This window comes from Aotus nancymaae, unplaced genomic scaffold (genome assembly GCF_030222135.1).
Source record: "Aotus nancymaae isolate 86718 unplaced genomic scaffold, 86718_ANA_hifiasm-v0.15.2.pri h1tg000079l, whole genome shotgun sequence".
In the NCBI taxonomy this organism is placed as follows: Eukaryota; Metazoa; Chordata; class Mammalia; order Primates; family Aotidae; genus Aotus; species Aotus nancymaae.
Genome location: NW_026988494.1, coordinates 26,126,728 through 26,139,053, shown reverse-complemented (window position 1 = coordinate 26,139,053; position 12,326 = coordinate 26,126,728). Strand labels below are relative to the sequence as shown.

Sequence of the window (12,326 nt, the reverse complement as noted above, 5' to 3'; positions counted from 1 at the left end):
GTGGGGCTCGATGCACAGTGAGCTTCTTAGTGCAGATGAAGGGACCCTCCCCGAGCAGCGCCTGCAGGCAACGTTCCACTTCTGCACGGGACCTGTTGCTTTTGCGCTTTCCTTCTCGCCCCTCCTTGCCTCTGTTTGCCCTCCCTGCTTTTATCCCTTCCCTTTCTTCACTTGCTATGTGAGATAGGAAGAGAAGGGACTGTCAGGTGCCTTGGCTCCTCTGTCCCCTCTCTGAGCAGCCACCATGCCCGGCTCCTCCAGGTCGTCCTGTCTCCACACCCTTCAAGGCCCCCCAGACACCCCTTGCTCTCTGATGCCTTTGGGGCCCCCCTCCTTGCAGGCCTGGTCAGGGCCACCTCTGGAATCTGCCACCTCCCTTGCATCTTGGTCATCGCTGTCCTCCTCGGGGTGCTGTTGATGGAAGGCCCCGTCCTCCTCACCTCGTGGAGCCTGGCAGTGGCCGAGGGTCCTCCTGTGGGGCTGGAACTACTTGAAAGGGCCAAGTCCAAATAGGACCTGGAAGGTTCTGGAGCCAGGCTGCCTCTGGCGGCCTCTGATGGATGCTCACTCACACCACCCTCTGAACAGAACCCCCAGGGGCTGGTGTCTGGCCACCCTCTTCTACCCCCCCCCAACCTTCCCCCTTCCCACCTTGGTTTCCCCAATATGCAGCCGGGGCCTCTCCAGTCTGGCACCAGGAGGTGGAGGAGGAGGCCTAGCTGGGAGTGGTGGGTGGGGGCTGGCTGGGCCTGGCTCCTCTGCAGCACTTTCTGAGGGCCAGAAAGAGGTGTTAGTGTCAGAAAAATACTGCAGTCCCCCTCGCCCCTGCGGCCCCAGCACCCTCCACTCATGGCGTCATCTGTGGCCACAAACAGGACCTGGGGGTAATGAGTTACACATGCTCCTGGCGGCTGCCGACGCCCGCAGCCCAGACGCTCCCTGCCTCCACCCCGGCCTCTCCATATCTCTGTTCCTCCCCCATAAAATGAAATGATCCCCCTGGGGGAACCCCTCATCTACCTTCTCATCCGTCAGATCTCCCCAGTTCACTTGGTGCAGCTGAGGGCTGCTGGACCACTGCCCACAGGTGGGAATGGATTTCCTGGGAGGGGCTGGCTGGGGCCTCTGGAAGGGTCACCGCCCTCTCCAGGTTGCAGCGTCAGGCTCTGGAGCAGGAGATGCGGCTATTAACCCAGTTCAGAGCTACAGCCCACGAAGAGCAGACAGGTCTGTGGTCCCAGGAGAGCCCATGGCCAGGTGTGCTCTGGGTCTCTTTGCCCAGTGGGCCATCCCTCTATAAGACGGCTTGGTGACACATGTTGCAGTGTGTCAGGGATGGCTGTGAACCCATAGCGCACACACTAGCTGTGTGTCCTTGCACGCGTGAACTCAGGCCCGGTGCAGGGGGCTTCGGCATCCCCAAGTGCGGTGCACTGTTCTTGACCTCACTGGGGAGCTCTGGCAGGAGCCGGGTGAGGGGAGGCAGGGGAGCTGGAGGACTTACTCCACCAGCTTCTGCGCTATTGGGTCGCCTCAGGCTGCTCCTGTCCCTCCACCAAAGACCACACCTCCTCGGAACCTGCCCTGTCTGCCTCAGCTTTCCCCTTCCGGGTTCTGGGAACTGCTCCCATCCCTAATGCTTTGGGCCCAAGGGTGGTAGCAGATCGCGGATGCTGCTCTGTCCTTGTGGGTGTCACACCCTGGCCACACCTTTGAGGCATTCCTTTTATGAAACCCTGGGACGTGTCCTAATTTGAGGGGGCCTTCTGTTTCTCCTGGGGCCCTGACCCTCTAATCTTGAGTGTCCTTGCCTGCAAAGTGAGAATGATGTTACTGTCCCCGCAGGCATTGTGGGAGGATTATGTGATATAACCTGGGTAAAGCGCTTTGTACACAGTAGCCCCTTGATCCTCGTTTCCCTCCCTGGTGTTTGGGAATCCTCTGCACAGCTTGCAGAGGTCGTGAAGATGGGGAGGAAGAGAAAATGAGGTGGGAGAAGCGGCTGCCACCCAAAGCCTACTGAGAAACACCCGTGCCCCTTCTCAGGGACCCCTGGCCTGGAGAGTGTTTCTGGGCTGATCCCAGCCTTCTGCTGAAGAAAGCAGCATTCTGGTTACTAGCGGGCTTCTCATGAGGCCTAGATACTCCAGGAAATTGAGCAAGTTCCTTTAGTCCTGTTTCTCAAATATTAGAAACTATAAGATATACTGGGTCCTGAGGGCTCCTGGCTCTTCTGCGTGTGTGTGTCTATCCCTTCATCATCCTGATCAGAGGCACTTTGCTCCCAGGGACCCCCTGAAGTTTGCTACTAGAAGACCCAAGGGATGCGTTTCCTTGTCCCAGTGTGGGGGCTGCTGTTTCCAGGAGGCATCGGGAAGAGGGAGGGAGGGGGTACAGAGGCACCAGGGGCTCCTTCCCATGCAGACGGGCATGGACTGGAGCCTCCCTCCCTGTCTTCACCCAAAGTCCCAGACCTGGACCATGCTGTCTCCTACGTGGCATCACTCCAGGGACGTGGGCAGTGAGGAGGGTCTGAGGGGGATGCCACTAGCCTGTCCCACTAGCCTGGTACAGTCTGGGGTGGACGGGCTTGAAGGAGGCTTGCGGTGAGGACAGAGCCCTGGGTGGGCAGGGGGGCTTCTGGTCTCCCTGGAGTAGAGGGGGTGATGAGTGGCTGGGGCGGTTATTCCTCATGGCTTCCCCCGTCCTCCTCTCGTAGCTCCTGGCCTCCACTTCCTTGCTTGCTCATCCATTCATTTCTTCATCTTCATCTTTCAGCAAGTATATTCAGGGGCCCCACAGGTGCAGTGTGCAGCAAGGGCCACAAAGAGGCATGAGACAGGGACCCAGGACTTCTGTCATTTACCATCGCTCAAGCTAGTCTGTTCTCCTCTCTCTCCTTTCTCCCCACTGCAGACCAGCACAAGCCTGTCCCAAGTGCAAGGTTGCCCAAATGTGACCCAGAGGGAAGGAAATTCAGGGTGCGGACACGTCGCTGGCGCAGACCCATACACAGCCTCACTAGGCTCTGATACCTGAGTCTAAAGTTCAGAAGTCTCTGTTGTGGGGATGGCTTTGTGTGTGCTTAAAAAGGCAGGCTCTGGGGCCGGGTGCAGTGGCTCACATCTGTAATCCTAGCACTTTGGGAACCAGGTGAAGGTGACAGTCCCTTCTCTTCCTATCCCAGCACAGTGGAATGCCTGAGCTTAGGAGTTTGAGTCCAGCCTGGGCAACATGGTGAAACCTAGTCTCTACTAAAATACAAAAAAATCAGCCAAGCGTGGCAGTGTGCACCTGTAGTCCCAGCTACTTGGGAGGCTGAGGCAGGGGAATTGCTTGAACCCAGGAGGCAGAGGTTGCAATGAGCCAAGATTGAGCCATTGCACTCCACCCTGGGCAACAGAGCAAGACTCTGTCTCAAAAAAAAAAAAAAAAAAAAAAGACACAAGAAACTAATTGAAATACAGTAATGCACGTTAGTGAATCCAGTATATCCAGTGTATTATCATTTTGACATGTAATTGTTGTAAAGTTTGTTGAGATATTTATGTGTTTTTCCCTCATGCTGGGTGTTCAGTGTGTCTTTTACCTTTGGAGTCCATCCCTGCTTGGGCTGGCCATGTTTCCAGGCGCTAGAAGCAAATGGCCCAGGCCGGGGAGGCTGAAATTAAGAGAGGAGGCTGGGAGCAGTGACATCTGGGGATCAGGACAGACAGTGCAGCGACAATGACCCGGGGAGGGGAGGAGCAGGCAGTTCTTATCTGTGAGGTGCAGTGTCAAGTCTTATAACAGGAGCACAAGTGCTGGGGGTTTTTAGGGAGGAGAGAGAAAGTTCTAGAAGGAAGCAAAGAGAAACATCTACCACCCTGGCATATGACTGGTGTATGAGGAGAATGGGAAAAGGAAAGTCCTGGGGCCGGCCGTAGTGGCTCACACCTGTAATCCCGGCACTTTGGGAGGCTGAGGCAGGTGGATCACCTGAGGTCAGGAGTTCGAGACCACCCTGACCAACATGGAGAAACCCTGCCTCTACTAAAAATACAAAAAATTAGCCGGGTGTGGTGGCGCATGCCTGTAATCCCAGCTACTTGGGAGGCTGAGGCAGGAGAATTACTTGAACTGGGGAGCTGAGATTGCAGTGAGCCAAGATCGCGCCATTCCACTCCAGCCTGGGCAGCAAGAGTGAAACTCCATCTCAAAAAAAAAAAAAAAATGAAAAGAAAAGAAAAGTTAGACCCGACCAGGGTTAGAGTTAGGCAGGCAGGAAGCAGGTCTCATTTAGAACAAGAAAGTAGAAGTAACTCCAGAGGCAGAGGCGGAGGGAACGGGAGGTTTCACAGCTGACCAGCGGGGAGCCCAGGGCCGCTGCGGGAAGGTTTCAGAAGTCGGGGCACGAAAGGAGGATAAACACAGCTGTTTGGAGTCAACCGTGGGTGATGGGGGGCCTTGGGGTTTCTCTGGGTTTTCTGTGGGTGCAATGGACTGAATGTGTCCTCTCCAAATTCCTATGTTGAAATCCTAACCCCCCAAATGATGGGATTAGGAGGTGGGGTCTCTGGGAGGTGATTAGGTCATGGGGGTGGAGCCCACGTGGGTGGGGATAAGTGCCCTTATAAAAGGGACCCCCGGCCACTTCCTCACTTTCTTGCCACCGTGGGAGGAGACTGTGAAGAGGCGGACAGCTATGTAGACACCGGATCTGCCAGTGCCTTGATCTTGGACTTCAGCCTCCAGAACTGTGAGCAGTACATTTGCATTTATGAGCCACCCTGGCTAGGGTGCTTGGCTGTAGCAGCCTGGACTAAGGCAGTGAGGCTTGCTAAGCCAGGACTGAGGGCTCAGGTGTTCCTGATGGTTGGCTTCAGCAGAAACTGCTGGTGAGGCTGCGAGGTTTTGCGGGGAGGAGTTTTCAAGGAGCGTCCAAAGTCCTAGGGCACCTCATCCCCATCATCTTTGCCCAGATCTGCTGAGCTCCCTCCTCTGGCATGGCCTGCTGTGCTTTTTGTGCACAGGTAGCAGAGCTGGAGGCTTCTGGGGATGTCTGACTCAATCCCCTACAAGTGGCAGGGGCGAGGCTCTCAGCATTTGTCTTCCAACCCAAAGGTGGTGGGAATTGGGAGTGAGACAGGTGTATTCAACTCATTTGTTCCTGCCCAGAGGAGAAACCAACTCATCAAACCAAAGTGGACCAGGTGTGGGCAGAATGAGCAATCTAGAAAGGGTAGTGATTTAAAAAAGGAAATAGCTGAGCCCTGGCTTCCAACTTGCAGATTTCTTTAAGTGACTTGTTGCCATTGACAAAGGGCCGGCGGGGAACAGAGAATCTTCTGGACAAGGAGCTGGGGCCAATCTGTAGGGGAAGGGTCTTTTGGCCTGATATTAGGCAGAACCCTGAGTCTGCTGTTTGCTTGAGTCTCACTGCATTGACACCGCATTCTTTCCAACCCGTGCACTGTGCATTTGGGGCATGAGTAGTGGCATCTTCCACCAGCCCCAGGACCCCCTTGTTCTTCCTGGGGGCTCTCAGGCTCTCCCACTTGGCTGCCATGGTGCACCAGCTCACCTTGGCCACCCTGCCCTCCCCTCCCCTGGCTTCCTCTCTCTCCACCCCTCAGTCCTAGCTGCAGAAGAAGACACACAGGGCATCCCTTCCTGAAAACAAACACACGCCCTTGATTGTTCTCAAGAATTTTTATGAAGAGTGACTTGGGACATGGATGGGTGGAGGAAAAATAACAAACATTATGTGGAAGTGACAAGATGGAGTGATCTCTGCATGGAATTAGCTCTGGCTGTCCCTCCTTCCCCTGGTCTCTTAGAAGTGGGTGTGAAAGCTTTGGGTGCATCTGGCCCTGTGGAAGACCAGGCTCCTACCCCGCGTGCCCTGGCTGGGCTGTTTGCCCTGACGACTCAGACCTGGGATGCAGCAGTGCTGAGGCCACTGTGTTCACTCTACCCTAGTTGGCTGTTCTGGAGAGAGGAAAAAAACAAACCAAACTGTTTTTTTTTTCCTGTTCTCTCACTCAACAACACAGAATGCTTCACTTTAGGTCAGCAAAAGGGATGAGGATTTCTCCCCATCAACAGCCAGGTCTGCAGTGGATTCTCCAGTGGATGGCAACTGGGTGTCCTCTGGTTCAATTCAATCCTGATGCGATGTACCTAGTGGTAGCCTTAGATCCCACAGGGTGAGGGGTCAGTCCCACGAGACTGCTCCCACCCGGCGCCCACTTCTGGGCCAGTCATAAGCACTGGTGTGGCGTGTGCTTCTGATTGACTGGCTGTAAATCGGGGTTCCCAGGACCCCCACCTTGGGTTTGAATAATTTGCTAGAGTGGCTCCTAGAACTCAGGCAAACACTTGACTCACATTTACAGGTTTATTCAAAAGGATATTACAAAGGATACAAAGAAAAACAGGCAGATGGCAGAGATGCACAGGGCAGAGCCTGGGAGGAAGGATGCTGTGTTCCATGCCTCCCCAACTGTGCTGCCCTCCAGGAACCTCTGCACGCTCAGCTCTCCAAACCTGGGTTTTTATGGAAGCTTCATTATGTCGGCATGATTGATTAAATCATTGGTTATTAATAATCAACTCAACCTTCAGCCTCTCTCTTCTCCTGAAGGTTGGGGGGTAAGGCTGAAAATCCCAACTCTCTGATCCTGCCTTGGTCTTTCCAGTGGCCAGCCCCCATCCTGAGGCATTCTAGGGGTCCCCAAACCCAGTCATCTTGTGAATATTCAAAAACCACTCTGATGACTCTGGAAATTCCAAGAGCTTTAGGAGATTTATTTATTTATTTATTTTGGCCGGGATTCAGGATGATGACCAGGTTGATATAGAATTCACAATATTACATTGTTCAGGACCCTCCCAGGCTCCAGGGAGACTTATTTCCCTGGGTCCGCTGCAACGGCAGGCAGGACTTGGGTGGTGGCTCTTCTTGGCAGTGCCCCTGCTTCATACTTTCCTTCCTTCTCTTATGGAGTCCCCATGAAAGCCAGAGAGTGGTGACAGCTTCAAAGACAGAGGTTATTTGGGGCTGCCATTACAGTGAACAATGTGAGCGGTGAGTGAGTAACTCATGAAGTCAGACTTGGGTGGGTTTCACGAAGCTCCTTGGATGAGCTGAGCTCTGAGGTTCCTTCCAGCAATAAAACCCTGTCTCCACCTGCTGTTTATGAGCTGTGGGGCCAAAGAGAACAAGAAGGAAGTGAGTATTTGCTGCTGTTACAACTCTAGGAGGTAACAATGGAATCATTGCCTTCTGTTTTTCTATGTTGTTTAGAGCCAGTTTCTTTGGAAATAAACATTCATTTTTTATCAGATCCAATTTGTGAATTTCTTTTAAAATGGCAGGGGAGAAATAAATTTGGATAACTCCAAACTGCTCTAAAATTATGACTAAAAAACTGAAACACTAGTTTTTCAAGGAAAGGACATTGTGATGAAGGGTGCTGCCAGAACACTCTCTCATGGTCTCACAGTTAATGCATGACAGAGGCAGGCTTAGAATTGCCCTCCACAGAGCCCCAAACCCACGCTTTTCCCCCGAAGCGCTGTGAGGGATGCTGCCTGCTCAGTACAGGGAAAGGGGCTCCAGAGGGTCAAGGTGCTGTCCACGATGTGGTCTGACACTGGGTGATGCTCTCCCTACTCACCCTCAGCTCCGCGTGCCAGGGTTGAGTTGTTTTCATACAAACTTTCCTATCCTTTAATCCCCACTGCCAAACACCTCTCTACCCCCAGGATACAGTATTTCAGCAAAAACGCTTTGGGGGCATTCCTGCTCCAAGTTATTTTTTATTATTATTATACTTTAAGTTCTGGGACACATGGACACAGGGAGAGGAACATTGTCACGTCGCTTCTTTGCCTTTTGGCTAAGATGACATGTAGGAGGAACGCCTCTAAATGTTTACCTCTAGGAATAATAAAATCATTTGATACAACTCCATTTTCAATGTGTCCTATTGAAAAGAAATCAAGGAATTTTTTTCACCCTATAAGTCAAGCTCTTAATAATAGTAAGACACTTTATTTGCTTTCCAAGAATGTGTCTTCACCTTCCCTTTTGATATGACGAATGCCTTGCTGCAGAGCTGCAGCCTCCGTGCCCTGGACCTGTGATTTCACCACTGAATCAGAGTGCGAGCATCCAGGGGAGGGGCTTAGGCCTTGGTGTGACTAAGGAGCTTCACGGGTGATTTGGACTCTTGGCCAGGAGTAAAGTATCGATTCTATTCCAGTGATTGGCTTCTACAGTTTCCCCGCATGGGCACAAAGAAGCAGTCAGAGGCCCTGGATATGCAAAGAAAACCCAGCTTTTATTTTATTTTATTAGACGGAGTCTTGCTCTGTCACCCAGGCTGGGGTGCAATGGCGTGATCTCAGCTCACTGCACTCTCCGCCTCCCAGGTTCAAGTGATTCTCCTGCCTCAGCCTCCCCAGTAGCTGGGATTACAGGCCTGCACCAACACACCTGGCTAATTTTTGTATTTTTAGTAGAGACGGGGTTTCACCATGTTGGCCAGGATGGTCTCAATCTCCTGATCTCAAGTGATCCACCCACCTTGGCCTCCCAAAGTGCTGAAATTACAGGCATAAACCTCCACACCTGGCCCCAGCTTTAATTTTTTTAGACCAAAAGTTTGCTCCAAAAATGTGTTTTTTCCAGCCCATTAGAATTTGTCATTATTTGCTTAAGGCAAATGTAAGAGACAGTCTTTGCCACAAAAATAATTGTTTTTCACATGTGTTCGCTGTTCGCTGGCTGATGGGGAAACACACTTTGCCTCAGAAAACCTGAGAGACTAGTGGGGTCCCCAGAGAGGTAAGGAGATAATGGTTGATAATGAGGATGGCGCGAGAGGTGCTTGCACGGTTCTGACATGGTTCTTTCAGTCGTGCTTAATTCTTAGCATATTACCTGCTAGAACTTCTTTTTTCTGTTTTTGGAGTCAGGGTCTTGCTCTGTCACCCAGGCTGGAATGCAGTGGTGCCATCACAGCTCACTACAGCCTTGAATTCCTGGGCTCAAGTGATCTCCTGCCTCAGTGTCTTGAGTAGCTGGGATACAGGCACATACCACCATCCCTGGCTAATTTTTTTTTTTTTTTTTGAGACGGAGTTTTGCTCTTGTTACCCAGGCTGGAGTGCAATGGCGGGATCATTGGCTCACCGCAACCTCCACCTCCTGGGTTCAGGCTATTCTCCTGCCTCAGCCTCCTGAGCAGCTGGGATTACAGGCACACGCCACCATGCCCAGCTAATTTTCTGTATTTTGAGTAGAGACGGGGTTTCACCATGTTAACCAGGATGGTCTCGATCTCTTGACCTCATGATCCACCCGCCTCGGCCTCCCAAAGTGCTGGGATTACAGGCGTGAGCCACCGCGCCCGGCTCATCCCTGGCTAATTTAAAAAAAAAATTGTACAGCTAGGGCCTCGTTATGTTGCCCAGGCTGGTCTTAGATTCCTGAGTTCAAGCAGTCCTCCATCTCAGCCTCCCAAAATGCTGGGATCAAGTCATGAGCCACTGTGCCTGGCCTCGACCATTTTAAAACTTGAACATGTAAAATTTGGTTTTGCTTCTCTATAAATGAAATTTCCTTGGTGTGTATCAACTTTCTTCTTGCAACATGTCACTGAATTGACTTAGTCACTTTCATTAAAATCAGTGTTTCCTAGGATGTGGCTACATACCACATAGCGGTGTTCAAGATGCCTTTGAGTGATACACTGGTATAAATCTGTTATTTTAATAGTTAGGTATCTACTTTTTGTCTTTTATTGAGACAGAGGCTCACTCTGTCACCCAGGCTGGAGTGCAGTGGTGGGATCTTGGCTCACTGCAGCCTCCGCCTCCTGAGTTGGTGATTCTCCTGCTTCAGCATCCTGAGTATCTGGGATTACAGGCACCTGCCACCACACCTGATTAATTTTTTGTGTTTTTAGTAGAGATGGGGATTCACCATGTTGGCCAGGCTGGTCTCAAACTCCTGACCTCAGGTGATCCACCCACCTCGGCTTCCCAAAGTGCTGGGATTATAGGTGTGAGCCACCATGCCCGGCCTGGTATCTATTTTAATGTATAATAGGAAGGTACTAATTTTCCACTTAAGGTGATGAAGTTTCCTTCCAAGTAAATTTAAGTTTAAATGTATTTAAGTGGAGTGATATTAAGAAAGTAATAGCCCAGGGACACTCAGCTATGGCAGGATTGTGCAGGCTGCATGCAAGGAGGATGCCCACAGCGGGGAAACCATCTATCTGCTGCTCCCAGCAATTATCAAGCAGCTGCGTGCTCCACACTGAGATGAACAACGTCTCCCAGCCTGGTACTCTGGGCTCTTCTGGCAGGTCACTGTTCATTTCTATTATTTGCTCAGAGCCACTGGCCTTGCCCTCTCCAGACCTCTTGGCTTCCTGGCCTCCAGATACCACCCTCACTTCTGGAGGTCACTGCAAAGTGGAAAAATCTTTCCTGTGATTCTGTTTGAGCTTGGGAGAGTGTTTCCTCTTCTGGTTGTCATCGTGGTGGCGGTGGTTGACCGTTTTCTCCAGCACTCTGGTCTTGTGTGTGCCTGTGTCTGCAGACAACCTGCTAATTATGAACAGCTTTGTCTGGTACTTCCTGCAGATGGTTCACACAGAGAGGGAAGACCGTTTGCTCCTTCAAGTCACTGTTTTCAAATTTGTAAGAGCTGTGCACTGGACAATGAGGTGAAGAGAGAGAATAGAGTTCAGCCCATCTAGAAATGGCTGTCCTTCATGCACTAGTGAATTGCAACCTCCTCCACGCTGACTCTGCAGTTCCCTCTGGCACCAAATGCGTCGCCACCTGTGCAGGCAGCACTTTGCTGTGTCACAGCCCCCTTCTACACCGACCTCATTCTTCCATGCATTGCAGTTACCCTTTTATGCATGTCTTCCCCTCCCGTGGCTGTGTCTGAAAGGCAGTGGGCACATCTTAATCTCTCAACAAATATTCTGAGCATCTGCTATGTGTAGGCACTGGCCTGGGAGCTGGGCAGTTCGAAGTGAACAATGCTCACAATGTCCCTCCCTCCCATAGTGCATCATCTTTGTATTTCCCAGCATCTATCATAAGTGTATTAGTTATCTGTTGCTGCATAACAAATTACCCCAATACTGAGCAGCATAAAACAAATTTATTCCTCATGCAGTTTCTGAGGAAGTTATGGGTGTGTTTAAAAAATGCCAAGATTTTGTTAATTTTTTCAGATTAAAAATTTTGCACACACATGTCTATATAATCTGGGAAGAATTCAGGAGCAATTTAGCAGAGTAGTCCTGGCTCAGGCTTTCTCAAGGGGTGGTGATGCAGGAGAAGCAAGCCTCAAAATTGGGGCTTAGCCTGGGAGGGTTCTTGGCTTTGCCCAGGAAAGAATCCCAGTGTGAGCCAGTAGTGGTAGACAGCAACTTTTATTGAAGCACCAGCACATGGCAGTAGCAGAGGTGCTGCTCCCTGCCAAGAAGGGCTACCCCATAGGTAGAGTGCCCAGGACAGCAGCTCAGAGGCAGTTCTGCAGGCCTAGTTATGCCCATTTTTAATTATTTGTAAACTATGGGCTGCTTATTCAGGAACTTCTAGAAGAAGGGTGGTAACTCGTGGGTTATCAGGTTGTTGCCATAGAAAGGGGTGGTAATGTCTGGGTGTTCCCATGGCAATGGTAAACAACATGGTTCTTTGGTGGGTGTGTATTATGAAAAGTTGCTTCTCTCCCGTCCCTTTTTTAGCTAGTCCTCAGTTTGGTCTGGTGTCTGAGCCCCACCTCTGGAGTTGAATCTCACCTTCTACCTCAGTTGCTGTGAAGGTATCGGCCAGGCTGCCATCATCTGAAGGCTTGACTGGGTTGGAGTATCTGCTTAGAGGCTCACTTATCTACATGGCTGTCAGCCAAAGCCCTCAGTTCCTCATCACATAAGCCTCTCTGTGGGTGCTTATGATATAGCAGCTTCATTTCCCTCAAATGAAGGTTTCAAGAGAGAAAGAGGGAGCCAGAAGGCAGCTGCAGTGTCTTTTGTCTCAGTTCGGAAGTGACGCCGTATGCTATTGATCACACAGACCAACCTTGGTACAACGTGGAAGGGAGTTGATTGCAGAGGGGGCTGGGATCATGGGGACCATTTTGAAGGCTGGCTACCAGAGCAGGGCTTTGTACAGTGGGTGTTCCATAAATGCCTGTTAAAGTTTTTACCCCAACGATCCTTAAGTCAAAAGCTCTACTTTTATTTTTAATAGACTTTGTTTTTTAATGGCAGTGTCAGGTTTAATAGCAAAGTCAAAAGGAAAGTCCACAA

General features: G+C 51.0%; 1 protein-coding gene across 3 annotated transcripts in view; it reads left to right on the top strand.

Moving 5' to 3' along the window:
- SCARA5 (scavenger receptor class A member 5) overlaps positions 1–12,326 on the top strand; it is a 130,078-nt gene that overhangs the window by 9,715 nt on the left and 108,037 nt on the right. Inside the window, exon 1 of one of the 3 annotated variants that reach the window (XR_010339616.1) lies at positions 4,097–4,738. The exons of the other annotated variants lie outside the window; for them this stretch is intronic. The gene's annotated coding sequence lies outside the window, so the exon portion shown is untranslated. Of the gene's footprint in view, positions 1–4,096; positions 4,739–12,326 lie in introns of those variants that run through there. 3 annotated transcript variants of the gene reach the window in all.